Genomic DNA, 25,345 nt, shown 5'->3' on the forward strand with positions numbered 1-25,345 from the left:
GCCCCTGGGGGCCCGCGGGCCGCGCCGCCGGGGGCCCCCGAGCCCCTTTGTCATCCCCTCCTCCACGTCACTCTCCGCGCTCCGCTTCCGGCCGCCCTGCTGGCCGCGGGGTCGCCCCTTGCCCTGCCGGCCGCCGAGGAAAGTCCTTCCCCCGCCGGGGATGTAGCCCTCGGCCTCCCGACCCCACCGCCTCGGCTCGGGAAACTCGGACCAGAAACTGCCTTTCTTGGCCACCTCACCCCCTCTCCAGCCCGTTTAATTATTCAGGAACAGGATGGCGGCGCTGGGGTTGCAGAAAAGCGAATTGATGGGGGGTTGGGGAGGGGAGTTAATGCATTCCCTCCGACGGGCCCCGCCACATCTCTCCGCACCCTTCCTCGTTCGGCAGAGTTGGCCGGGCTCAGCTTTCCCGAGTTTCAGATGACAGCTGCCCTGGTTGGTTCCAATTTGGCCATTTAAACCTGCAAGTTTCTGGAGCTTGGCTGGGGAAGTCTCAAGTGGCCACACGCATTATTTTAAGGAGGGGTGGGGGGACGGTCCGCCCGAGGAAAACGTGGCCTCTTGCTACGGCTTGCGGGTGTTGGGCCAGCCTGCTGTCGGGGTGGGCTAGTTAAATTCCTATCCGCCTTACGTAAAGGAAAATCTGTAGGCTGAAAGTACAAATACAGGAGTCCGACTTAGCCCAGTGCTTTTAAAAGTTTTCTAACACGGAACGCACTTCTCGTTTATTGTAAATAGCAGTCCGCGGGGGAGAGCTTTTTAATTCCATCCGCATGGTAGTGTAACAGTCTAACAATAAGGTTAGTTCTACCTTTACTTAAACGACCTTTGGCTGAGTCCGCCCTATAGCCGGTGTAGAGGGCAGAGTGTTGTAGTTGAAGAAGAAACAGCTAGGAATAGCAAAGATGACAGTGTTGGTTTCGTTCCAGCCTTCTGTTAGATGTCTCAGAATGTAAGGCATATTTGTAAGTTCCTAAACTAAATCGTTTGGGGAGGAGGTTTTACAACTTTTTCTTATACTAGCTTTTTAGACCAATTGCTTGCCCTGCTACTGAGCTCCGACTGTAAACTGTGTACACCTAACATGTAGCCGATACGTTTCCTGAATTACATGATAGTTGGCCATGCCACTTGATTAGAATCTGTGGGTTTCTTGTATGACTAAATCCTGGACAAATAGTTTGAGAGTTCAGTGAAGTGTGTGGTGAAAAAAATTGTCCATGAAAACACAATAGTGCACTTCAAGTCATAGCATTATTATTTGGTGGCACATTAACAGTGAGATCCCCAGTGACAAGGAAGCAGAAGATAAAGAGGGCATGATTTAAAACAGCCCTGGGTTAAGTTCAAAGTGGGGGTCAAAAGGATTCTTCCTGCAATTGAAGTATACCAGTATGAAATATACTAGTATGTGCTACAGATAGTGTGTAGTGTTTTGTTTGTTTGTTTGTTTTAAGATTTTAAACTTGGGGTGCCTGAGTGGCTCAGTTGGTTAAGCATCTGACTCCTGGTGTCAGCTAGGGTCATGATCTCACGGTTTGTGGGTTCAAGCCCTGCATCAGGCACTGCTCTGACAGCATGGAGCCTGCTTGGAATTCTCTTTCTCCCCTCTCCGCCCCCTACCCTGCTTGCACTTTCTCAAAATAAATAAACTTCAAAAATAATTTTTTTTAAAGTAATCCCACGTGGGGCTCAAACTCACAGCCCCGAGATGGAGAGTCACATGTTCTACTGACTGAGCCAGCCAGGCCGCCCTAGTAGTGTTTAGTTTCAGTTAAATTTAATTTTTTAATACTCATTTAAGAATTTTAATAAACATTTTTCTCTTCTTGGTAATGAATTTGAACCAATTTATTGAAAGCCTTTTGATAACGTAACATATTTATTAAGCATAAAGTCTTAGCATTTGGTAATTTACTACCAGTGGTATCTAGTTAGATAGCCATAGCATTCATTTCTTTGAGAACTGAGATCTCTGGACCTTAAGCTGCACTATAACTTTCTAAAGTAAAATTTAGAAAAAAAGAACAGCAACCACAAAACCTCTATTTTCTTAAGAGAAAATAGGGGCCTCATGTATGGAGTGGAGGAAGGGACTGTGTGGGATAAAAGGATTGTTTTGGAATTTAATTATAGAAGACTTTATTCTTCATTATTGTCATGATAGTTAAGAGTTAATTGCGGTTTAAAGGAATTAGCTCAGGTGAGTGTTGTAGGTTAACACATTAAATAGTTTTTGCTTATTATAGTAGGTTTTTGTAGAAGGGAAAGACAATTTTTCCTAAGGGCATTGGCACAGATCCTTTGCTTTTCAAACATAAAATGATGATTTGTAGTTTTCACCTGGACATTTGGGTTATGAAAAATTCTTTTATCAACATGAAGTAAAATAGTCTTCTGATGGTTTTCATGACAGTTTTACGTTCACAGTGTTTTCAAATCTTCACTGTTTTAGATTGGTTTGACTTTTTTTTTTTTTTAAGAGCTAGTGTGTGAGCTGGGGAGAGGGGCAGAGGGAGGGAAAGAGAATCCTAAGCAGACTACATACTGAGTTCTCCATCTCACAACTGTGAGATCATAACCTGAGCCGAAATCAAGAGTCATGCTCAAAACCTACTGAGCCACCCAGGTGCCCCTCGATTGGTTCGACTCTTAAATATCAGGTAACCTTAGTAAAAGGTGACTTTTTAAAAAACCTTTTTGGCCATTTGAGATACTGTACTTTCTCTTTCCCTCTGGATCTAAGTCTCTTGTACATGCAAGTAATTGGTAGAGGAGAAAATCTTCCTTACTAAGGAATTCGGGAAATTTTTGCGAAACACTGAGGAATACAGAAATTGCTTAATCCACGTTATAAGATTTGTGGTTATATGTTATTTTGGAATCATTTGTAGTATCTTCCTCTGGCATATCTTGCCCAGGATTCAGTGTTGGAGTTTGAGCTAGTTTGACCATTTTTTAAAAGCCTAATTTTCATCAAGACAAGTATATTATATACATTATACAAGATTATTTAACAGTCCACTTCAAGCTTCCATGCTCCTAGAACGTTTTTTTAGGCAGCATATTCTGTATAGTTCTCTGCTTTACTATGATGACCTTGTGATGCTGGGTTTGGGACTCAGGACCTCTGGACAAAGCTTTGTGCAGTCCATGGCATTGGCTAAGGAATGAAATCTCATGTTTTTTAAAAACAAATATGTGGAGGGGCGCCTGGGTGGCTCAGTCGGTTAAGCGTCCGACTTTGGCTCAGGTCCTGATCTCATGGTTCATGGGTTCAAGCCCGCGTCGGGCTCTGTGCTGACAGCTCAGAGCCTGGAGCCTGTTTCGGATTCTGTGTCTCCCTCTCTCTCTGCCCCTCCCTGCTCACGCTGCCTCTCCCATCTCTCAGAAATAAATAAAACATAAAAAATAAATATGTGGGGAAAAACAGTAAAATGAAATTAGTTGAAGACAACCAACTAACTTTTCTTATTTTGTTCACCTCTCGAATGAACTGAATGATGTAGAAAGTGGGTTCTCACTTCCTGGGTGTATCTTTTGTTTTGCATAGTCAGTGATATCCCAAGTGGACTAACCCTTGGTGGTCACAGGTTTCCAGGCTTACAGCAGGAGAACTGCCTGCTGGGTATTCGTGTCTTTATTTCATAATGTCTCGAGAACATCCTGGAGTTCTTTGGGGTATCCATTTTTAGCAGCCTTATAGATACCTACTTGATGAGTAACCGTGGTTTTTGAGTAATAACAACTACCATTTTTCCAGTATTTATTATGTAACAGATGTTGTGCTCTGTTTGTTTTTCTCATTTAGTCTTCAGTAACTCTGGGAGGTGGATAATATCTCTATTTTATGGATGATTGAAGCTGGGAGAGATTCATTTGCTTAATATTGCATTGTTTATAAATGGCAGTCAGAACTTGAACTCAGGGCTATGATTAAAAAATGCTAGTTTCTCGTTTTTTTCTAGTTTCATTTTTAAATTTGTGATAAAATATAAACTTTGCCATTTTAATTGTTTTTAAGTGTACAGTTCAGTGCCAGTAATTACATTCACAGCGTGCAACTGTCCCCACTATGTATTTCTAAGATTTTTCATCTCTTCAAACAAACTCTAGATCCACTAAGCAGTATCTTTTCTCCTCTCTCCCAACCCCTGTTAACTTCTAAATCTTTTTGTCTCTGTGAATTTACCAAGTCTAGGTATTTCATCTAAGTAGAATCATACAGTATTTATCCTTTTGTTTGTGATGTATTTCACTTTGCATCATGTCTTCAGGTTAATCCTGTGGTAGCAAGTATCAGGACCTCATCCTTTTTTTGGCTGAATAATATTCCATTGTATGTATATATCACATTTTGTTTATCTCTTCTTCTCCATCCATTCTTCTACATGGACATTTGGGCTGTGTCCACTTTTTGGCTATTGTGAATAATGTGGCTATGAACTGAACTTCGGTGTACAAAGAGCTGTTTGAGTCCCTGATTTTGGTTCTTTTGGATAGAATATATGTAGGCATGGAGTCGCTAGGTTAAATGGTTTACTTTTTTGAGGAACTGCCAAACTTTACCATAGTGGCTCCATCGTTTTACATTCCTGCCAGCAACATGCAAGGGTTTTAGTTACTCCGTATCTTCACCAGCACTTGTCATTTCCCATTTTTTAAACTACTAGCCCTTGTAGTGGGTATGAAGTGATATCTCACTGTGGTTTTGGTTTGCATTTCCCTGATGACTAGTGCTGCTGAGCATCTTTTAATTAAAGTGCTTCTTGGACATTTGTTTATCTTCTTTGGAGAAATGTCTATTTTAAGTCTTTTGCCTATTTTTTAATTGGGTTGTTTTGGTTTTTGTTGTTGTGGGAGGCGTTTATATATTCTGTGTATTAAACCCTTATCAGATATATGATTTGCAGATATTTTCTCTCTTCTTTTCACTTTATTTTTTTCAGATTTTATTTTTAAGTAATCTCTGTACCGAATGTGGGGCTTGGACTTATAACCCTAAGGTCAAGAATCACATGCTCTACCAACTAAGTTAGCCAGGTGCCCTGTCTTTATACTTTCTTGGTGGTGCCCTTTGATGCATAAAAGTTTTTAATTTTAATGAAGTCAAATTTATTTTTTCTTTTGTTGCCTGGGCTTCTGGCTTTTGTTTTTAATGTATATTTAATTAATCCTTCATTGATGATGAATAAATCTAGTATATTTAATTAATCTTTCACTGATGAAGAAAGAATAAATCTATAGCCAATAATTCACAAGTCTAACTCAACCAACATTTACTTTCTTAACTATGAATAGAAAGCTATTTTAAGTTTATTTTCTGTCTTATGTGGTGAAAAGGTTGATTAGCAGTCAAATGGTTTTTAAAAAGTTGACAAAAGTAATCCATAAACCTACTTCAACTTCTTAATCAAGAGATGATTGTTATATTTTCTGTGGAAGCGGTTTACAATCAAAAGGCATTGAGAACCCACAATATGCCCAACATTGGGTTGGTTGCTGCTGTTCCAAAAAAGGAATCATGATCTTATTTCTTGAGTATGTCAAAATCCTTTTTTGGGAAAGCATAATAAAATATGCACACATGAAACAACTGTAAAACACTGTGTAAACAGATAGATATACTGTAGGATAAACTGCAAGTGCTGAGGGAATAAAAGGAAACAGTGATCTGAGCTGCTCAAAGGTGGTCCTGCTACCAGCAATTTTGCGGTAACCTGTGAGTACGTTAGAAGTGCAAAATCNTAAATCAGAATCCTCATTTTAACTAGATTCTCAGATGGTTCCTATGCATATTAAAGTTTGAGAAGGCTGGTCCAGGATTGCTTACAATGGGAAGGGATTAGAGCAAGGAACCCATTAGGAAAAAAATGGCTTCTGCACCACTCTACATGATGTCCCAAGTTAAAAATTCTTGCATCAACTAAACCTTGGCATACTGAAAGGCAAACTATCTGGGGCAAGCTATAGTTCGAGTTGATAATCTATTGGGTGTAGGGATATACAAAAGAAAGTAAAATACAGTCCCTCACAGTGACTTAATTTAGGATTTTTCAGTTTTCCAATTTTATGATGGTACAAAGTGATACTCACACATTCAGTAGAAACCATACTTCGGAGTTTGAATTTAGATTTTTTTTCCATGGCTGATGGTAGGTGGTATGACATTCTCTTGTGTTGCTGGGCAGAGGCAGCAGGCTACAGTTCCCAGTCAGCCAGCCGGTCAGGGTCATGAGGGTAAGCAACGGATACTCCTACCATTCTGTTTTTCACATTCAGTATGGTATTTGATGAATTACGTGGTATCTGACACTTTATTATAAAATAGGCTTTGTGTTAGATGATTTTGCCCAACTGTAGGCTAATATAAGAATTCTGAGCACATGGAAGGTAGGCTAGGCTGAACTATGATGTTCTGTAGGTTAGTTGTATTAAATGCATTTTCAGTTTATGATGTTTTCATTTACGATGGGTTTATTGGGAAGTAACCCTACCATAAGTTAGGGAAAATCTGTAATCCCATGTTTGTGAATCTGGATGGCCAGGAATATTGAGGTGGCTTGGCAGGTTTTGGGGAATAAGAAAGAGCTATCTGGGGCAAGCTATAGTTTGCCTTTCAGTATGCCAAGGTTTAGTTGATGCAAGAATTTTTAACTTGGGACATCATGTAGGGTGGTGCAGAAGTCTAGATATGGAACTCCTAGATGTTCAGGATTAAGAATGTGGATTTTGGAGTCTCTGGGGGGAGGTTGACTGAAAGTATAAAAGTAAATGACTGCTCTTAAGTAAGTGAAAAGAAGAGAAAAGTACTAAGAACTGAGTCACAAAAATTTCACAGATAGACCTGACCTTATAATTTCAGAAAATAATTTGTTTTGTTAACTTCTCATTCTAGTGTGGTGTTTGCAGAAATTCTACCTGTAGTGTGTTACTCACATCTATACTTCAAGTAAACTTTTTGTGCATCCAGCCCCAGAATATACCAGTAGCCCTTTGGAGGTTGGTATACTTCAGAACAAACACGTTTCTCTACAAAACACGGTTTTCTTTCTTCACCAGTAATATCATTCATATTTCTATCTTGTGTGTTTTCAATGTCCCATATATTACACATCATCTAACTAGTTTGTTTATTGAATTTTCTTATATTTCCACTCTTAGGATTGGGTCTATAATTAAAAATGAAGTAGAATTGAGCATGAGGAAGGCTGAAGATTAGTCTGCCCTTCTCCCTAGTGTGATAGTTAAAAGTAAAAATTTTTCATATTCTCTGGGCTGGTAGCTCTGAGGCTTTATAAGCAGGATGCATAAAATTTTATACCAATTGGAGAGAGACATACTACAAAATAGGAGACATTTCCTTGGTATAAAGCAGAGGGTGCTTGATTTTACCAGAATGAGTATAGTGGTGGGGAGAGACCAGAAGGAAAATAGGCAGCAAGGTGTGTGTCAGAAATCCAGTGGAACTCTGGGTAGAAATATTCGGTAGGTATGAGAACTAAATTTAGGTCAGGGATGCTACAGTTGGAAAATACTGAGATGTGGGGAAAGCTGAATCCTCTTTGGGAAGAGATGTAAGCACTCAAGTTTATATTTAAAATAGACATGCGATGTTGTAGCCCCTACCTAATAAGCTACCCTGGCTAGTCCAATTTTGTTTTCAATTTTCTAGCAAATAAAAGGTTGACATTTTTTCCCAGTCAAGATTATCTTGGAATTTATGTTGGAATGGCATTTTTAAAGATTTTTACTATGGATATTAAATGGCCTGGGTTGGGGTTTTTTTTTTTTTTCCCCATCTCTGATTTTTTTTAGGAATCAGTTGCTAGTACTATATACTGTGGGTAGAATCTTTATGCCATTAGAAATGATAAGCATCTTCATTCTGATTTTTGATAACCCTTGTCTGTAACACCTCTCTTTCTTATGGGGAAATTTTAATAGATGGATTTTACTTTCTTTGTTTTTTTTTAAATTTTATTTTTAAGTAATCTCTACACCCAACATGGGGCTTGAACTCACAACCCTGAGATCAGGAGTTGCATGCTCTTCCGGCTGAGCCAACCAGGAGCCCCTAAGTTTTTGTTTAAATATTCTTATTTTTAGTTTATTATTTATTTTGAGAGATAGAGCAGGAGCAAGTGCCATTAGGGGGAGGGATGGGGGGGGCGGAGAGAAAGAGAGAGAGAGAGAATGAATCTCAAGCAGTCAATGTGCTGTCATGAGCCAAAATCAAGAGTTGGACGCTCAGTTCACTGAGCCATTCAGGCGCCCCTATTTTTAAAATCTGCTTTTCTTACTGCAAATGCAGAGCTTTGGCAGCACCTTGCTAGTGGTACTATACTCAGGTGAGTCTTCTAATAGGAATGACTGTTGAGTGTTACTCACTTACAGTAAGGAACTTTGCCATGCTATTTATGAATTAGTTCTCCCTCCTGCGGCTTTTGACCAAGTCACATTCTTCTTGTTGCAAGAAAGCATTAGGCTGATTTCGGTAAACAACATGATCATATTAATGGGCATGATGATTGATTTGCTGATTTAGTGATTTCTCATTTTTCCTTACTGCAGACCACCTGAATGGTTTATCTTCATTTGGTGGACCATTGCATCTGATTCTTCCCGCCGCCCCTCACCATCCCTGCCCAGCTTTCTGCTACTGCTTATCGGGCATACTAGGCTACCAGCAAGCTCCTCATGATTCACTGGTAGTTCAAGGACCATAGGTTGAGACTTTACTAACGCGTATGTACTTAAAGATGCATGTGTGTTGGCCAAGAACAATCAGCATGTATTCGCCTTGCATCAGCCACTCTGACTTGCAGTCAGCAACAATCAAGTTTGTTTTTGAATATATTCCATATATTGAGCTAAGAGATTAAATATTGCTGAGTATACATTGAGTGTTATGCCATTTTTTGCGTGTTTGCAATAGAACATTTCGGCATTTCCATTACTGCTCTGTTTTCAGAAATGGAATTTCTATTGAAGTTAGATGTCTAAAGAAAAAACTCCTAATGTGTGAAAGTCATTTTAAGTGAATTTTACTTGAGTGCAAGTGGGGTTTTGATATACGTTGATTCAACACTTGACTAAATAATGAATTAGTGACTCTTGGACTTTTCTCATGAAGTCCTCCAAGAAAACCATTCAGGTAATTTTTTGCATTTATTATAATTGGCTCATAGGTAAGAGCTAAGGGCAGGCCTCTTTGTTCATTTCCATGCTTGTGGACTGTGCTTTGATACTAAAAGTATCAAAGGGGCAGAATAACATATAGTCCAGATCACTTAGTTATGCTTCATGATAAAGTATCACTTTCAACTCAGGGCAAACACCTTATTTTTTAAACTGAAAGTTTTAAAAATAGCCTCCATTATTTCTAACTGCCAGTACTTGTAGCTAACCATATAAATATGGCCTGCTCTGTGATACCAAATAGCTTGTGGTCAAGTGGAGAAATCATACATTTAATTAAGAAAAGTTTTAAAAGCCTCTATATCACGGCACCTGGGTGGCTCAGTCAGGTAAGCGTCTGACTTTGGCTCAGGTCATGATCTCACAGCTTGGGAGTTCGAGCCTCGGATCGGGCTCTGTGCTGACAGCTCAGAGCCTGGAGCCTGCTTCAGATTCTGTGTCTCCCTCTTCCTCTGCCCCTCCGTCTCTCTCACCTTCAAAAATAAACATTTAAAAAAAATTTTTTTTTTTTAAAGTCTCTACAGCAATGAAAAAAGTATTATGGAAGTTCAGAGAATAGTGGGGAGCACAGTCAGAACCCTTCACTAAAGAGGTGATATAAGTAGTTGGTCTTGAAAGAGGAGTAGATGGAGACAAAGTAGAGGGGCAGAGGAAATCACTCGTATAGCAATATGAAAAAACATGGCATTTTGGAGGACTGGTAAGAAGCTTGTGGAGGGGTAGGTGAAATGCGAAGTTATTAAGGTATGTTGTCAGTTTTTTGGAAGGCACAATTGCCATAATTAATAGGCCAGTTGCAAGACAGCGTATAGGTGATGATATTTAAGTGGATTTTTTTGCGTGCATCCAACTAGCTAATTCCCATTTAATGCTGCATTCTGAGGTTTATTTCATACAGAATTCTGATGTAGAGGCACCTGGGTGGCTCAGTCGGCTAAGCATCCGGCTTCGGCTCACGTCATGATCTCACGGTTCGTGGGTTCGAGCCCCGCGTCGGGCTCTATGCTGACGGCTAGCTCAGAGCCTGGAGCCTGTTTCAGATTCTGTGTCTCCCTCTCTCTCTGACCCTTCCCTGCTCATGTTGTCTCTCTCTCTCTCTCTCAGAAATAAAAAAACATTAAAAAAAAAAACACACAAAATTCTGATGTAGTAAGGTGTTAACCATCTTTAGCAGATTTTTATTCCTTTGTAATTTTAATCATATTGTCACATATTAAGCATCAGGAATGTGTTTCGCTTTTTTACATGCACATGGGGCGCCGGGCTCGCTCATTCAGAAGAGGATGTGGCTCTTGATCTTGGGGTTGTGGGTTCCAGCCCCACTGGGTGTAGAGATTACTAATAAATAAATATATAAACTTTAAACACTTTTTTTATATGTGTATGTATGTATATGTTTGTCCCAGACCAGTTTTTGTCTCTGGTCCTAGATTTCTGGCACATAGAAAGAGTTTGTGCTAAGATTCTGCAGACCTGTCTGAGATTTAATCTCTTGAGAAAAGTCCTGCACTGTCTATGGTACTTTGGGCTCCGTTTCTTCCATTGTTGAAGAAGAGAATGGATTAGAACATCTTTATCAAGATTATATCTAATTCTTTTTAAAAATACTTTTAGTATTTATTTACAATAAACATTTGAATATCTGTCACTTAGATTCAACTCTGCGTGTGTGTGTGTGTGTGTGTGTGTGTATTTGCTTAACTGAGAGTACAGACATCATGACACTTCAACATGCAAATACCATTATCACTCCTAAGAAGATTATTCTGTAAGATCAAGTCCGTAATCAGAATCCACCAATTGTCCCAGAAGTGCCTTTTTGGCTATTTTTTTCAAATTAGGATCTATTCAGCATTAGACATTGCCATTTGTTTTTGTCTTTAATTTTTAAAAATCTAGAATAGCTCCTCCCCTTTTATTTCCTATGACATTGATTTTTTGAAGAGTATTGTAGAATGTACCACATTCTGGGTTTGTCTGGTTGTCATTTAGTATATTCCTCTAGCCTCTGTATTTTCTTTAAACTGAAAATTAGGTAGATCTAATACTAACAGAATGTGATTCTTTATTTCCTAGGCTATACCGGATCCAAAATCCAGACTTCTCCCAATTCTTTTCTGCTAATTTCCAGCGCTGGGAGAATCTTTCATTACTGAATAAATCTGAACCTTCTTTTCATTTTCCCACCCAGAGACGAGCTTCAGATCTACTCTCAGCCTGCATGTCTGCAATACCCTATTATTAACTGTAGTCATCATGCTGTACATTATTAGATCTCAGAGTTTACTCTTTTTATAACAAAGTTTGTACCCTTTGTATCTACATTCCTTTCTCTGATTTTTATAAAAATGTTCTAGCATAGTTTTTTTTTAATATTATATCATCAGACAGACAGTGCAAGCAGTGGAGGGAGAGAGAGAGAGGGAGACAGAATCTGAAGTAGGCTCCAGGCTCAGAGCTGTCAGCACAGAGCCTGATGTGGGGCTCCAACTCACGAACTGTGAGATCATGACATGAGCTGAAGTTGGACGCTTAACCGACAGCCACTCAGGCACCTACCTCTATCATGGTTATTTTTCAACATTACTTATCTTCTCGGAATGTAAGCTGCATTAGCCTGGTACAGACTTCATAAGACTTAAGGCTTCATAATACTATAGACTCAATTAACAGTTGTGTGAAATACATCTTTGACTTTATAATGGTGTTAGGGAGAAAGTAAAGTTCCCCTAATAGAAGACTTATTTAATTGTAGGACAGGAGCTTTGTTAACTAGAACCATATAGTGTAATGAAAAGTTGTAGTTCCACCTCTTATATCTCATCTGACCTTAAGTCACTTGACTTCCCCATTTCTTGTTTTTTTCTTATCTATAAAATGAGCATGTTTGTTGGATGAAATCAGTATACTCAAACTTTTTAATGGTTGAATCTCCCTTTTTAGGTATACCTTACATTGAATACTAAAGTATCAGCCTCGGGGCCCCTGGGTGGCTTAGTCGGTTAAGCGTCTGACTTGCGCTTAGGTCATGATCTCGCGGTTCGTGGGTTCGAGCCCCGCGTCGGGCTCTGTGCTGACTGCCAGCTCAGAGCCTGGAGCCTATTTCAGAGTCTGTGTCTCCCTCTCTCTCTGACCCTCCCCTGCTCACGCTGTCTCTCTCTCTCCTAGAAATAAATAAAAAAATATTTAAAAAATTTAAAGTATCAGCCTCAGCATTTCGTTTTCTACTTTGATTGTACAGTCACTAAAAAATAATTCAAGGTCTCATAAAGTTCTATAGATTTTTTTTTGAAGTTTGAATCACTATAAACTGTACTCAAAGCTTAAATATGTCTTCCAATATTGTGACTTATGATATATTTTCACTAAGCATTGTTGAGTTGCTTCTTATCATGAGAGAATGTACTGAGCAGGTATACCTGAGCTTGCTGTGGCATTAAATGCAGCCCAGACATGCATAGAACCATATTTGTGTGTTCACTGGTACAGTGTTACATGAGTGGGCATGTATGTGCCTGTATTAACGAAAGGCACCAGGCAGAGTGGTGGACTGGATTTCCCAGTCAATGACCCATTTCAAGAAGTTACCTAAGTTTCATATGTGCATACAGAAAGTAAGAAAAGCTTCATTCCAGTGTTGCCATGATTAGTTTCATGATGAACATGTTTCGTGATGGTCTGTATGTTTGAAATTTAACATTTGATGTGTGGGGTCTTGTTATTATGATTCTTAAAAATAATATATATTTTACATATAATTTGAGTTACGTTTGTAGAACTCTGAAGCAAGTGTTTTGTTTCCTTGAGGTCTTTGGAACCAGTTTTTAAAATGAGGTGATTAGATCCTGGGAAAAATCTTTTAACACATAATTTCAGTCAGTTTTTCTCTACTCTTAGGATAGGCATACTGTTGTGGGCATTGTATTAAATATTTGTGGTTTCATAGAATTACTGAAAAAATAGTACTATATAAATTAAGAAGTATATGCAATTTAGAGAAATAAAATGCTACCCAAATTAATTTTAATGCTAACAAAACTTTTAAGAGCAAACAAAGGAAAGGTAGTACGTTAAAAATAGCAAAGATAGGGGTGCCTGGTTGGCTCCGTCAGCAAGGTATACCACTCTCGGTCTTGGGGTTGTGAGTTTGATCTTGGGGTCATGAGTTCAAATCCCACGTTGGGCATAGAGCTTACTTAAAAAAGAGCTAGTGAAGGGAATCAGTGAGGTGGTAACCGCTGTGCCTGGATCACTAATTGCAGTCTGGTTTTAGATCTGGAAGTTTGTTTACTCCCTGCATTTGACTTGCCTTTGCCAGGAATTAAAAGGGTGGTTACAAGCCCACAGGTGGTCTCTTTCTTCTGGAGCAACTTTTGGCTTCATAACGTCCTCTGTAAGTGAAGCTCTTTCATTATTTAAGATCTCAGCCCTTTGAAAGCGTGGCACTGTTAGGCCTGCCCTTCTCCCTGTCTGGCGCAGCTTCACTCCTTTCTCTCTTGGATGTGAAATATTTCAGCTCTTTGTCTACAGTTCGGGCACACTTGTATTATCTTTAAACTTTGGAAGTTCAGGGGTGCCTGCATGGCTTAGTCGGTGAAGCGTCTCACTCTTGATTTCGTCTCAGGTCATGATCTCACAGATCGTAGGACAGAGCCCCATGTCCAGCTCCATGCTGACGGTGCGGAGTGTGCTTGGGATTCTCTCTCTTCCTCTCTCTCTTTCAAAATAAACACACATTAAAACAAAAACAAAAACCTTTGGAAGTTCAGACAGGAAGTGCTTAATGGAAATGGGGTTGATAAATGACATCTTGTGTTTGAAAGATTTGACTGTAGCTTATGAAGGAAGCGCCAGAATCCGATTATGGTGAGAAGGACCGAGTAGGTGAGGTCTGATGTCTATCATTTTTGTTAGTCAGACTTTGCTTATAAAGAATGGACTATATTGACATAAAACATAAAAGGAATGCCAGTGGAAGAAAGATCTTTGCATCTAGTGAGCAAGGCTTGGCTTTTCTTTCCTTTTCAAGGCCTTCATTGACCTTTTTACTTGGCATGTAAATATTTGCTGTCAAGTGATTTTTTATTAAGTTCTTAAAAATAGCATGTCCTTCCTCATGGTGGTTTTTTGTTTTAAATTGCTTTTAGAAATTATTTGTTTACTTGAGGGGCGCCTGGGTGGCTTAGTCGGTTAAGCGTCCGACTTTCGCTTAGGTCATGATCTCGCGGTTCGTGGGTTCGAGCCCCGCGTCGGGCTCTGTGCTGACTGCCAGCTCAGAGCCTGGAGCCTGTTTCAGAGTCTGTCACTTCCTCTCTCTCTGACCCTCCCCTGCTCACGCTGTCTCTCTCTCTCTCTCTCCTAGAAATAAATAAAACATTTAAAAAAAAATTATTTGTTTACTTGCTTATTTCCTGTCGTGCTTCACAATATTATAAGCTCTGTGAAGTCAGGGGCCTTGTCTTAAATAATGAATGGATCGTTATGATTGTTTTATCACTTGGAGAATGAGAAGTTTACTACTTGGTTTTAATTATTTAATTTGATTTTGGGGTGAAATTATGTTATTACTAGTTCCTTAGTTGTATGAAAGCCCATTGTCTTTACAGCTGCCTCACCTTAATTAATTAACTCTGGAGAGATACTTATTTGCCCATTTGAAGAAAGGAGGCAATGATCTAATTTGCTTGTTAAGCTCTCCCTGCTTATTTTGTTTATTTTTGTTATTTTCTCCTGTCATCTTTAGCAAACCTAGTGATGATTTGAATTGCTTTGCATATAAAAAGAAAGTTAATTGTATTTATAACCCACCCAGCGCAGTAGAATTGTTAGGCTGCCCTCGAGCTGAATTTGTGCTTACATTGAATGCAACAGAAATCCAGTTTTCACATACACCCTATAAAGTAGTCTATTAACAGGGACTAATGAAGACACCCTGTATGAATTTTCTGAATTTAGGGGTTTTTGCTTATTCATTCTGTGGATTTTTTCCAGCAGACATTTTAGAGTGTGTTAGAAGATGGCAAAACCTGGGAACAAGTTATAGGATGAAACTGATCTTCAAAGTATTTTACTAAAGACAAATTTCACTTTGGGAGTCTAACCCACACTCCTCCATATAAAAAGTATAAGGAGCTTTGTGTTTGGGGGGAAATTAATTATGCAGGTACAGTATTATAACATGTGTAACTCTGTAACACATTCCTTGTGTTATGAGATATTTAGTAATGCAAATATATTTCACACTTTTCATCCTGTTTTTACATAACCAAATCTTCCTTCCTGAGTGTTATTTGCATAGCAGACACGTTGAGTATACCTGGGTGACAAACCAGTGACATACCGTTTCAATAGAGCCTAGCACAGTGGTTTGTAAGTAACATATACATAAGAAATACTTGTTGAATGAGAGCTTGAAGTAATTCAAAGTAATGGCTTTTCAATCGTTTAAGGTTCACGAGTATAGTTAACAAATAGGTGAGAAGAGCCATGATTGCAATACATAATCTTTTTCTTTGTTGTAATTTTTGGTTTAAAAATAAATCTTCACATTTTCTTGATTCTTACAAGGACCCTTTAAGGAGGTTAATATCCCAATTCACAGGGGAGGAAACTGAGGCACAGAGAAGTTTTGAATAAGGAATAAAACGAGTACCCCAAACCGTAAGCTCCATTGTCTGTTTTCTAACTCAGTATCTTCTCCACAGATGGTGAAGGGTTTGGGTGGCCTTTTCTTTCCTTGCAGCAGAAGTGTGTTTTTTCCTTGGCGGCAGTAAACATAGTTGAGTTGAAGTTAATGGAATGTGTTTCTTAAGGACTCTTATGTTCACTCATGTATCCGAAATGATGACAGCAGTAAAAAATGAGGTGGGTAATTAATTGTCTTTGATCTTAGTGAATAACTTATGTTGCTTTTCATAATACAGAAAATTTGAACTAAGATCTCAATTGTCTAGAACTGGTCAAATGGAAAAAAGTGTTAATCTTGTTCATCTTCTGTGCCCTTTTACTTGGTTATCGTTTGCACTTTTGCCTCTACCTCCTAACCTAGACTGAATGTTTTCATCTTAAAGTTCAGTGTATTCAAACTTGACTTGAACTTGAACTTAGCAGTTGACTGTGTGTGTGGGGGGGGAGGGGAACAAGTTTCCTTGAGTTTCTGAAACTACAAGAAAAGAAGGATTTGTCTAATCTGAAGAAAGCTTAATAAGGTTTTTCTAGGCCTGTGCTCTGAAATCACCCTTAGTATAGAAGTATTAGAAAATCTGGGGCGCCTGGGTGGCTTAGTCGGTTAAGCGTCCGACTTTCGCTTAGGTCATGATCTCGCGGTTCGTNAAGAAAATCTGTCTCAGATCAGAAAGTGGTGATCACTCCAGGGGGTGAGTTGGAGGAGGTTACATGAAGTTCTTTCTGATTGGTATATCCAGCAGCTAAAGGAGGGCTTGGAACCCAGAAATGATTTGGTGTTTGTACTTAAAACGTCAGCATACGAACACTTGGAACCACCTTCTAGTTTTACAGCTGAGAAGAGGAGCAGAGTGTGTCCACCTCCTGAATGTGTCTTGCTCTGATGGAGGAGGGGAACTATGTTGGTCCCATAATACAGTTTCATTATGGTAGCTTGTGCTTTTCCTGGCAGTCCTCAGTACATTTCCGCCTTGAACTTAGTTTCCCTGAAAATAAGAATTTTACCTTGAGTAAAAAGCTTTTGGACCTTTACTCACTGCTGTATTGCCAAAAACTAACACCCAGGACCTATTGAACACACCCTTCTGTGACTTTGGCTTTTGCTTCTCTGAGTTTGTGATGGTTGCATCCTGTTGTAGGTACCTGTGTTTTCCTAAATGACTCAGAGTAGTTTATATGTCCTTTAAAGTCTCATAATTTTGAAGTGAAAAATTGAGATATGTGCTACTACATATAAGTAGGACATAATGAAAGGGAACTTGAGAAACAATAAAATGAAACCCAGTACTTCTGGAATGAGCATTGAATAAGATACTTCAGCTGTAACAAGAGCTCTGAGAATGGGGAGAGTTGCTTATCTGTTATTGAATGAAATGTAATGCCCTTGGAAGCAAGGAGAGTTTCTTTTTGCATTGGATCTGTCATGGGGTAGAAAATAGGTGCTTGGTTTGTATTTTTGTTTTCTATATACTATAGTAAATATACTGACTAGAAATTGTAATGTGACTGCATAGGGCAAACAAATGACTGAAAAACCTTAAACTTTTTTTTCTGGAACAATTGATCCTTAAGCATATTAAGAAGAGAATAATAAACAGGGACAGAACTACATTTGAATGGTAAAGGTAGGTTTTCCAGTTTGGAATAGGGATGAATACGAAAAGCCTAAATACTAAAAGTGTGCAAAGTTCCACACTTACTCATAGATTTAAAAAAACCATTTTTTAAAATGTTTATTCCTTTTTGATAGACACAGAGCATGAGTGGGAGAGGAGCAGACACACACACACACACACACACACACACACAGAATCTGAAGCAGGCTCCAGGCTCTGAGCTCTCAGCACAGAGCCTGATGCAGTGCCCGAACTCACAAACCATGAGATCATTACCTGAGCTGTTGGTTGCTCAACCGACTAAGTCACCCAGGTGCCCCAAAGTTCCACCATTTATTAAAGAGGGAGGAAAAAGAAGTCTTCAGATGAAACATCGAGGGAGATTAAAGAAAATTATGATGTAGAATAAAATTCAGTTTCCATTGAAAAATAGTTCTGATTTAATAATAGGTAGTATAAAATGCATTGGCAAGTTATTTTTGTACTGAAGTCTTGAGGGAAAATGCTATACAATTTTAATGAGTTGGAAAGTATTGACTAATGATGTCTTTGCATTTACTCCTGATCCAGTCTAAAAGCTATTTACAACATTACTGCACTAAATCAAACCTGGATCACTTTGCCTTCTAGGGAAGAAAAGAGAGTACTTAAAGCTTTTGCACACGTATGTGCACGGGCACGCAGTGCGCACACACGTTATATATAACATATATAAAATATATGTATATTTGATATGTTTATTCTTATATATAGTCTCCTCATGTTTTATAGGAGAACTTGTTTAAGACTAATTTTTTCTTACTGTATATATTTTAAAAACTTTTTAAGAACTCTTTGTGGGGCACCTGGGTGACTCAGTTAAGCATCTGACTTTGGCTCAGGTCATGATCTCACGGTTTTTGAATTCAAGACCCGCGTTAGGCTCTGGGCTGACAGCTCAGAGCCTTGAGCCTGCTTTGATTTCTGTGTCGCCCTCTCTCTTTGCCCCTCCCCCACTCGTGCTATCTCTATCTCAAAAATAAACATTAAAAAATAAACGACTCTTTGTAAAAACATTTTTTAAGTCATAAAGCTTATTTAAGAGGCGCCTGGGTGGCTGAGTCTGTTAGGCATCCGACTTCAGCTCAGGTCATGATATTGTGGTAAGTTTGAGCCTCGCATCAGGCTCTGCACTCAGAGTGAGGAGCCTGCTTTGGATTCTCTCTCTCTTTCCATTCCTCCCTTGCATGCACACTCTGTCTCAAAATAAAGAAACTTTAAAAAAAAAAAAAGCTTATTTAAGAAACAGTAAATCACATTTATCCTAACACCTAACATGGATATTTTGGTGTACATTCTTTCATGCTCGAGTTGTGTGCTGTATTTATAAAAGAGGGAGAGCAAGAGCAAAAATCACGTGTGCAGAGAAGTGCAGAGTGCTTTTTCAAGTCATTGCAGCAGTGCTTCTAGAGTAGTTATGACTTCTAGAGCTTGACTTTACTGATGTTCTGGGATATAACAAATGTCATTGTTAGCTTTTCATTTTGGGACGGTTTGTCAGTATTTTTTCTAAAGCCAACCTGGCTGCATTTTGAGCAAATGCAGTAAAAACTAGAGCACAGGGAATACCCAGCTATAATTTGGCTATAATTTGGCAAGTAACCCCAGGTGTTTATTGGGCAGTTTGTGAGAATGCAGTATTTCTTAGGACATTCCATCCTTCTGAACAGTGCAGTTCAACAAGCTAAAAGTGAAGCTTGGAATTTTGTAATGGACATAGCCATAGATGCAATTTACAATAATTAAGTGACATTCAGGATCTATCTCTTCCCATGACTCTAACCTCAAGGCAACACAGTTTCTAGTAGTTTTTCTGTTTCTCTGGTTGTTTGCATCAGCTGTCACTTTCTTATAACTTGGTAGAGAGAGAGAATTTGATGATTGAGTTCTAGTTGTGCTTTACAGATTTTTGTGGCAAAATCGTGGACAAGCCAAAATACCATTATGTTCCGTGGTTTTGTTGAATGTACTCTTTGATCCTTACCTGTTCTTAAAATTAAGTGGTCTTTGATTGTACTTAGAAAGCAAAGGACTTGGCAAATGAATACAATTCAAGTGAAGTGCATTTACGTACAGTTTTGCCCAACAATTTCTCAAGCAAAGGAAACTTTTCAGATTGAAAATGGAGACTCCCCTGAATAAAGAGTCTGACGACCACTGTTTGGGACAGGCACCAACATGCTTTCGGTAACTGGTATGTGCTGTCTGGGTAATCCTGAGTAGTTTGGGCACTTACAATCCATGCCAATTTACTGTGCCATCCTAAGCTCTCCTTTACACCTTTAACCTCATGGAGCCCTGCCACCTTATGGATGGATTATCATGTGGGTTCACTTTGGGAGGGTAGGTGAAGGTCTAGAACCATGTTGAACATTAATCCATGTTAATGGATTAATACTCTTAAAGCCATGAGGTAGTATAGTCCTGGTGGTTTAAGAATATGAACCCCGGAGTCAGTCAGTCTGCGTTTTGAGTCCCAGCTGTACCATTAGTTTTATGATCTTTGGGAGAGTTTTTATTTTTATTAACTTAACAGACATTTAGGTATTTTTTTATATGCTAGGCAATGTTCTAATTGTTTGTGAGAGAAATACTACCTCATTAAATCTTTGTGAACTATCCAATTAAACTTATTTTATTTTTGCCATCTCCCTTACCCTCCCCTCCCCCCCACCTATGTATTTTACCTTTTAAGTTTGTTTTTTCATTTTAAGATGGACGTTATACTGGAGTTGAGAACATTCAGTAGGGCAGTATATGGATAGCACTCTACACACAGTGGCTGGACCATGGTACTCATTCTCTGTTGACTTACTGTTTCCGAGAAAAGCAACATTGTGTGGCAGACTGCTACCTTCTTTACCCATAATGTAACAATCAGAATGATAGGGGTCATTCCCTGCAGAGTCTTCTAAATGCATACAGGAACACTCCTGCAAATTCCTGAAGAATTTGAGTTGGTCAAAAGTCTCCAAGAGTCTAACTCCATCCAGACACAGTCAGCACCTTTACAGGGCCCTGGGTCTTTGGGGCCTAGTGAGATCTAGGTTAATACAGTGGTTGCTCTCCCCAATCCAAATCTATATCTAAGGGAATTATCAGAGTCCCATATATTTGTTTGTTTTACTTTATGTTAAAATAATGTTGCAAAAATGGTAGGAAGAAGTTCTGTGTACTCTTCATCTAGATTTCCCTAAATGTTACATTTTGTCACATCTGCTTTAAAATATTCTTTCTTTGTATATACATGTGTGTAAATACTTTTTTTTTTTTTTTTACCGTCTGATTAAGTTGGAGACAGGAAATCTTTTTACCCCAAAATAGTTTCGTATGTATTTCCTAAGAGCAAGGACATTTTCTTATATAACCACAATATAATGATCAAAATCAGGACATTAATATTGATGTAATGCTAATATTTGCTCTGTGGACTTTATTCAGTTTCACCATTGTCTTCCCAAGTATTCAAAGAAAATTACCCAGGGTCATGCATTGTGTTTGGTTGTCATATCTCTTTAATCTGGAGCAGTTTTGGAGACTTTATCGTTCATGACCTTGGTATTTTGAAATGTACAGAACAGTTATGTACGTTTCAAGTGTACAGGCAGAGTGTTCCATCAATTTGAATTTTCCTGATATTTCCTCATGCTTGGATACCTCATGATTAGGTCGTCCAGGCAAGAATACCACAGAGATTGTGTCCTTTCTAGTGCATGATGTCAAGAGTCACGTAATACCTGTTTTTTCCATTATGGGTGATGTCAATTTTGATCACTTCTGGTGCCAGCCATGTTTCTTCACTGTAAAGTTAACTTTTTCCCTGTGCACATAATAATTTGGTAGGGAGGGGAAAAAAAGTATCTAGTAGGAAGATTGAATATATGTAAATATTTTGTTTCTTAACAAGTACTAGTTTTAGCATCCATTGATAATTCTTGCCTCAAATAATTATGGTGGTTGTCAAATGGTGATATTTTTCTAATTTCATCACTTCTCTTAGTTATTAGTTTTAATGTAAGAAAGAGCCGTCGTCTCCTCCATTCATTTACTTATTGTATTAGTACAGACTCGTGGTTTTCTTTTTTTTTTTTAATGTTTTTATTTATTTCTGAGAGAGAGAGACAGCGTGACCAGGGGAAGGTCAGAGAGAGAGGGACACACAGAATCTGAAACAGGCTCCAGGCTCTGAGCTAGCTGTCAGCACAGAGTCTGACGTGGGGCTTGAACCCACGAACTGTGAGATCATGACCTGAGCCAAAGTCGGACGCTTAACCGACTGAGCTACCCAGGCGCCCCCAGACTTGTGGTTCTCTATTTGATTTCATGAGGTATGACTATTGTTATTTATTTTGATGCTTCAGTTGTACCATATTGGCCAGTGGGAGCTCTTCCAAACTGGCCTCTGTGTTCTTTTGACATGCCTTGATTATCTGGTGAGCACTTTCTTGTTTTCTGGCATAACAAGATGTTTCAGGCTCCTCTTGTATTTTTACCTGTCACAGTCCTGGAATCGGCTAGGGATCCCTGGTTCCTTTTAGTGGAGAATAATACCTGGAAGCCAGGATCTAGATTCCAGGTGTATTTGGTACTATTGGAGTGTCATTGCTTCTAGATTCTCTCAGTGAAAAGAGTTAGGATAGATAATAAATATGTAGATATATAAATACAGATATCTCCCTAAACATAAACGATATATATGTTATATATTCACAGTTGTGTCTCTTACAGTGAAAAAATCTGGCTCTTGGTTTCCACAATATATTTATTTGTTTACTCAGTCTTAAGATACATATGTAGTTTTGGACTTGCTAATTCATTTTATTGTGAAAAGCAAAACTACCAACTGGAATGGTTTACAGTTCTTTATGTCTTTCGCTCAAGTATAAAATTACTAACAAAAGGGGGTACCTGGGTGTCTCAGTCAGTTAAGCTAAGCGTCTAGGTCTTGATTTGGGCTGAGGTCATGATCTCACCGTTTGTAGGATCCAGCCGTGTGTCGGGCTCCTGCTTAGGATTCTCTCCCTCACTCTGCCCCTCCCCCACTCACACTTGCTAGTATGCCTTCTCTCTCACTCTTGCAAAATAAATAAATAAGGTTTAAAATAAAATTGCCAACAATTACTGTCCTCTGAAGTTTAGGTAAGGTACACACTTTTTTTTTTTTAATAAATTTACTTTTTTTTTAAGTTTATTTATTTGTTTTGAGAGAGCAAGAGAGAGAATCCCAAGCAGGTTCTATCTACGCAGTCAGCACAGAGCCTGATGCAAGGCTTGAACTCAGAGTGTGAAATCATGACCAGAGCTAAAATCAAGAGTCAGATGCTTAACTGCCTGAAGCACGCAAGTGCCCCAGGTGCTTCAGGTGCACTGGTATACATCCTTTCATATAGTTGTATTAATCTCTGAAATACAGTTAGATTCATTTGTTTCTATTTGTGTTCCAGTTTTAGTTTTCCTCTTTGTTGATTTTATTTATTTATTTGAGTATGTGTAGTGTTAACATAGTTTTAAAAGTTAGACTAGGCAAAAAGATACCCATTTCTACTTCTTACTCTTCTTCCCATTATTTCCTGTTTCCATCCACCTTCTGTAAGTAAACTGTATCGTTGGTTTCTGGTCCCCTCTTCTGTTTCTTTTTGCATAAGTGAGCTGATACATATCTGTCTCCTTTCTTCCTTCCTTTTCTTCCTTCTTTCCTTTGCTTTTTCTTTCACTTTCTCATTTTCCTTTTTCTTTTTCATAATATGATCTCTTTTGAATAGTGAAAATTTGGTTCCCCAACAATAAGTTTCTTAGCTCTTACCATGTCATTTTCTTGATCTTTGAGGGTAAGTAGTCAGTGTTTCTTTATGTTAACTGTGGGTTTTTTCATGAAGATCTTTTACCATTTTTCAGAAGTGCCCTTCTGTACCTAGCTTAATGGGTGTTTTTATCATGAAAGAGTATTGGGTTTTTAACAGGTGCCTATTTTGCTTTCATAGAGATGATCATGTGTTTTTTTCTTCTATTAATTTGTTATATTACATGGATATACTTTATGTTGAACCAGTCTTGTATTACTGGGACAAATTCCACTTGGTCATGGTATATAATCATTTTAATATGCTGTTGGATTCAGTTTGCTAGTATGATGTTGAGGATTTTTGCCTTTATCTCCTTAAGGGATATCGGTCTGTAGTTTTTTCTGTAGTGTCTTTGTCTGGCTTTGGTTAGAGTAATGCTGGCCTCATAGAATGAGTTTGGAAGTGTTCTGTACTTTTCTATTTTTTGGAAGCATTTGAAAGGGATTAGTGTTAATTCTTTAAATGTTTGGTAGAATTCAACAGTGAAGTCATCTGATCCTGGGCTTTTCTTTGTTGGGAGGTTTATGATTATTGATTCAGTCTCTTGTTACATCTGTTCTCTCTGTGTCTCTGTGTCTCTGTCTCTCTCTCTGTCTCTCTCTGCCCCTCCCCTGCTTGCACACATACTAAATAAATGAGAGAGAGAGAGAGAGAGAGAGAGAGAGAGAGAGAATCTTAAGTAGGCTCTAAGCTCAGCACAGAGCTCAAGGCAGGGCTTGGTCTCATGACTCTAAGATCATGACCTGAGCTGAAATCAAGCCAGATGCTTAACCAACTAAGCCACCTAGGTGCCCCTCTTTTTTTCTTTTTTTTTTTTTTTTGAAAAAATTTTAATGTGTGGCCTGGAACTCACAACCCCAGAGATCAAGAGTCACATGCATCTGACTGAACCAGCCAGGTGCCTCTCTTTCTTCTTAAGTCAGTTTTGATAATTTATTTCTGAGAACTTGTCCATTTCATCTAGGTCGTTTAATTTGCTGGTGTACAACTAACTGTTCATAGTATTCTAGTATTAGAATCTTTTTTATTCCTGTAAGTTTAGTAATAATACCTATACTTTTGTTTGTGATTTCAGTTTTTTGTGTCCTCTGTCTCTCTCTCTCTCTCTCTCTCTTTTTAATATCTTTATTTTAAAAGAGAGAGAGACCAGGAGCAAGTGGGGGAGGGGCAGAGAGAGGGGGAGACACACAGTCTGAGGCAGGCTCCAGGCTCTGAGCTGTCAGCACAGAGCCCGACGTGGGGCTTGAACACACAGACTGTGAGATCATGAGCTGAGCTGAAGTCAGACGCTCAACCGACTGAGCCACCCAGGTACCCCTTCCCTCTTTTATTCTTAGTCAAGCTACAAATTTGACAATTTTGTTGATCTTTTCAAAGGACTAATTATTGGCTTTGTTGAATCTCTCTTGTTTCTCTGTTCTGTATTTTATTTACCTCTGTTCTAATCTTTATTATTATCTTTCTTTTGCTAGCTTTGGGTTTACACCTTAGTTCCTTAAGGTGTGTAGTTAGGTTATTGATTGAGAGCTTTCTTTTTATTTTTTTTATTTATTTATTTTTTTAAATATTTTTATTTATTTCTAGGAGAGAGAGAGAGAGAGACAGCGTGAGCAGGGGAGGGTCAGAGAGAGAGGGAGTCACAGACTGAAACAGGCTCCAGGCTCTGAGCTGGCAGTCAGCACAGAGCCCGACGCGGGGCTCGAACCCACAAACCGCGAGATCATGACCTAAGCGAAAGTCGGACGCTTAACCGACTAAGCCACCCAGGCGCCCCGAGAGCTTTCTTTTTAAATGTAAACATTTATAGTTCCAAATTCACCTCTGAATATTGCTTTTGCTGTATCCTGTGAGTTTTTGTATTTTTGTGTTTTGGTTTTCATTTGTCTTTTCTCATTTCCTTGTGATTTCTTAATTGATCCATTGGATGAGTGTGTTGTTTAATTACCATATATTTTGACTTTT

General features: G+C 38.8%; 1 protein-coding gene across 5 annotated transcripts in view; it reads left to right on the forward strand.

Annotated features, from left to right (window-relative positions):
- Window positions 1-154: 154 nt before the first annotated feature.
- The window catches only part of UBTD2 (ubiquitin domain containing 2), a 56,094-nt gene continuing 30,903 nt past the window's right edge, over window positions 155-25,345 (forward strand). The window contains exons 1-3 of one of the 5 annotated variants that reach the window (XM_077757319.1): window positions 155-435; window positions 739-800; window positions 6,899-7,002. The gene's annotated coding sequence lies outside the window, so the exon portion shown is untranslated. Of the gene's footprint in view, window positions 436-647; window positions 801-5,023; window positions 5,044-6,898; window positions 7,003-15,974; window positions 16,066-25,345 lie in introns of those variants that run through there. The other 4 variants (XM_077757320.1, XM_077757318.1, XM_077757321.1 and 1 more) reach the window with 4 other exon arrangements.

Source organism: Crocuta crocuta, unplaced genomic scaffold (assembly GCF_008692635.1).
Source record: "Crocuta crocuta isolate KB4526 unplaced genomic scaffold, BGI_CrCroc_1.0 scaffold131, whole genome shotgun sequence".
In the NCBI taxonomy this organism is placed as follows: domain Eukaryota; kingdom Metazoa; phylum Chordata; class Mammalia; order Carnivora; family Hyaenidae; genus Crocuta; species Crocuta crocuta.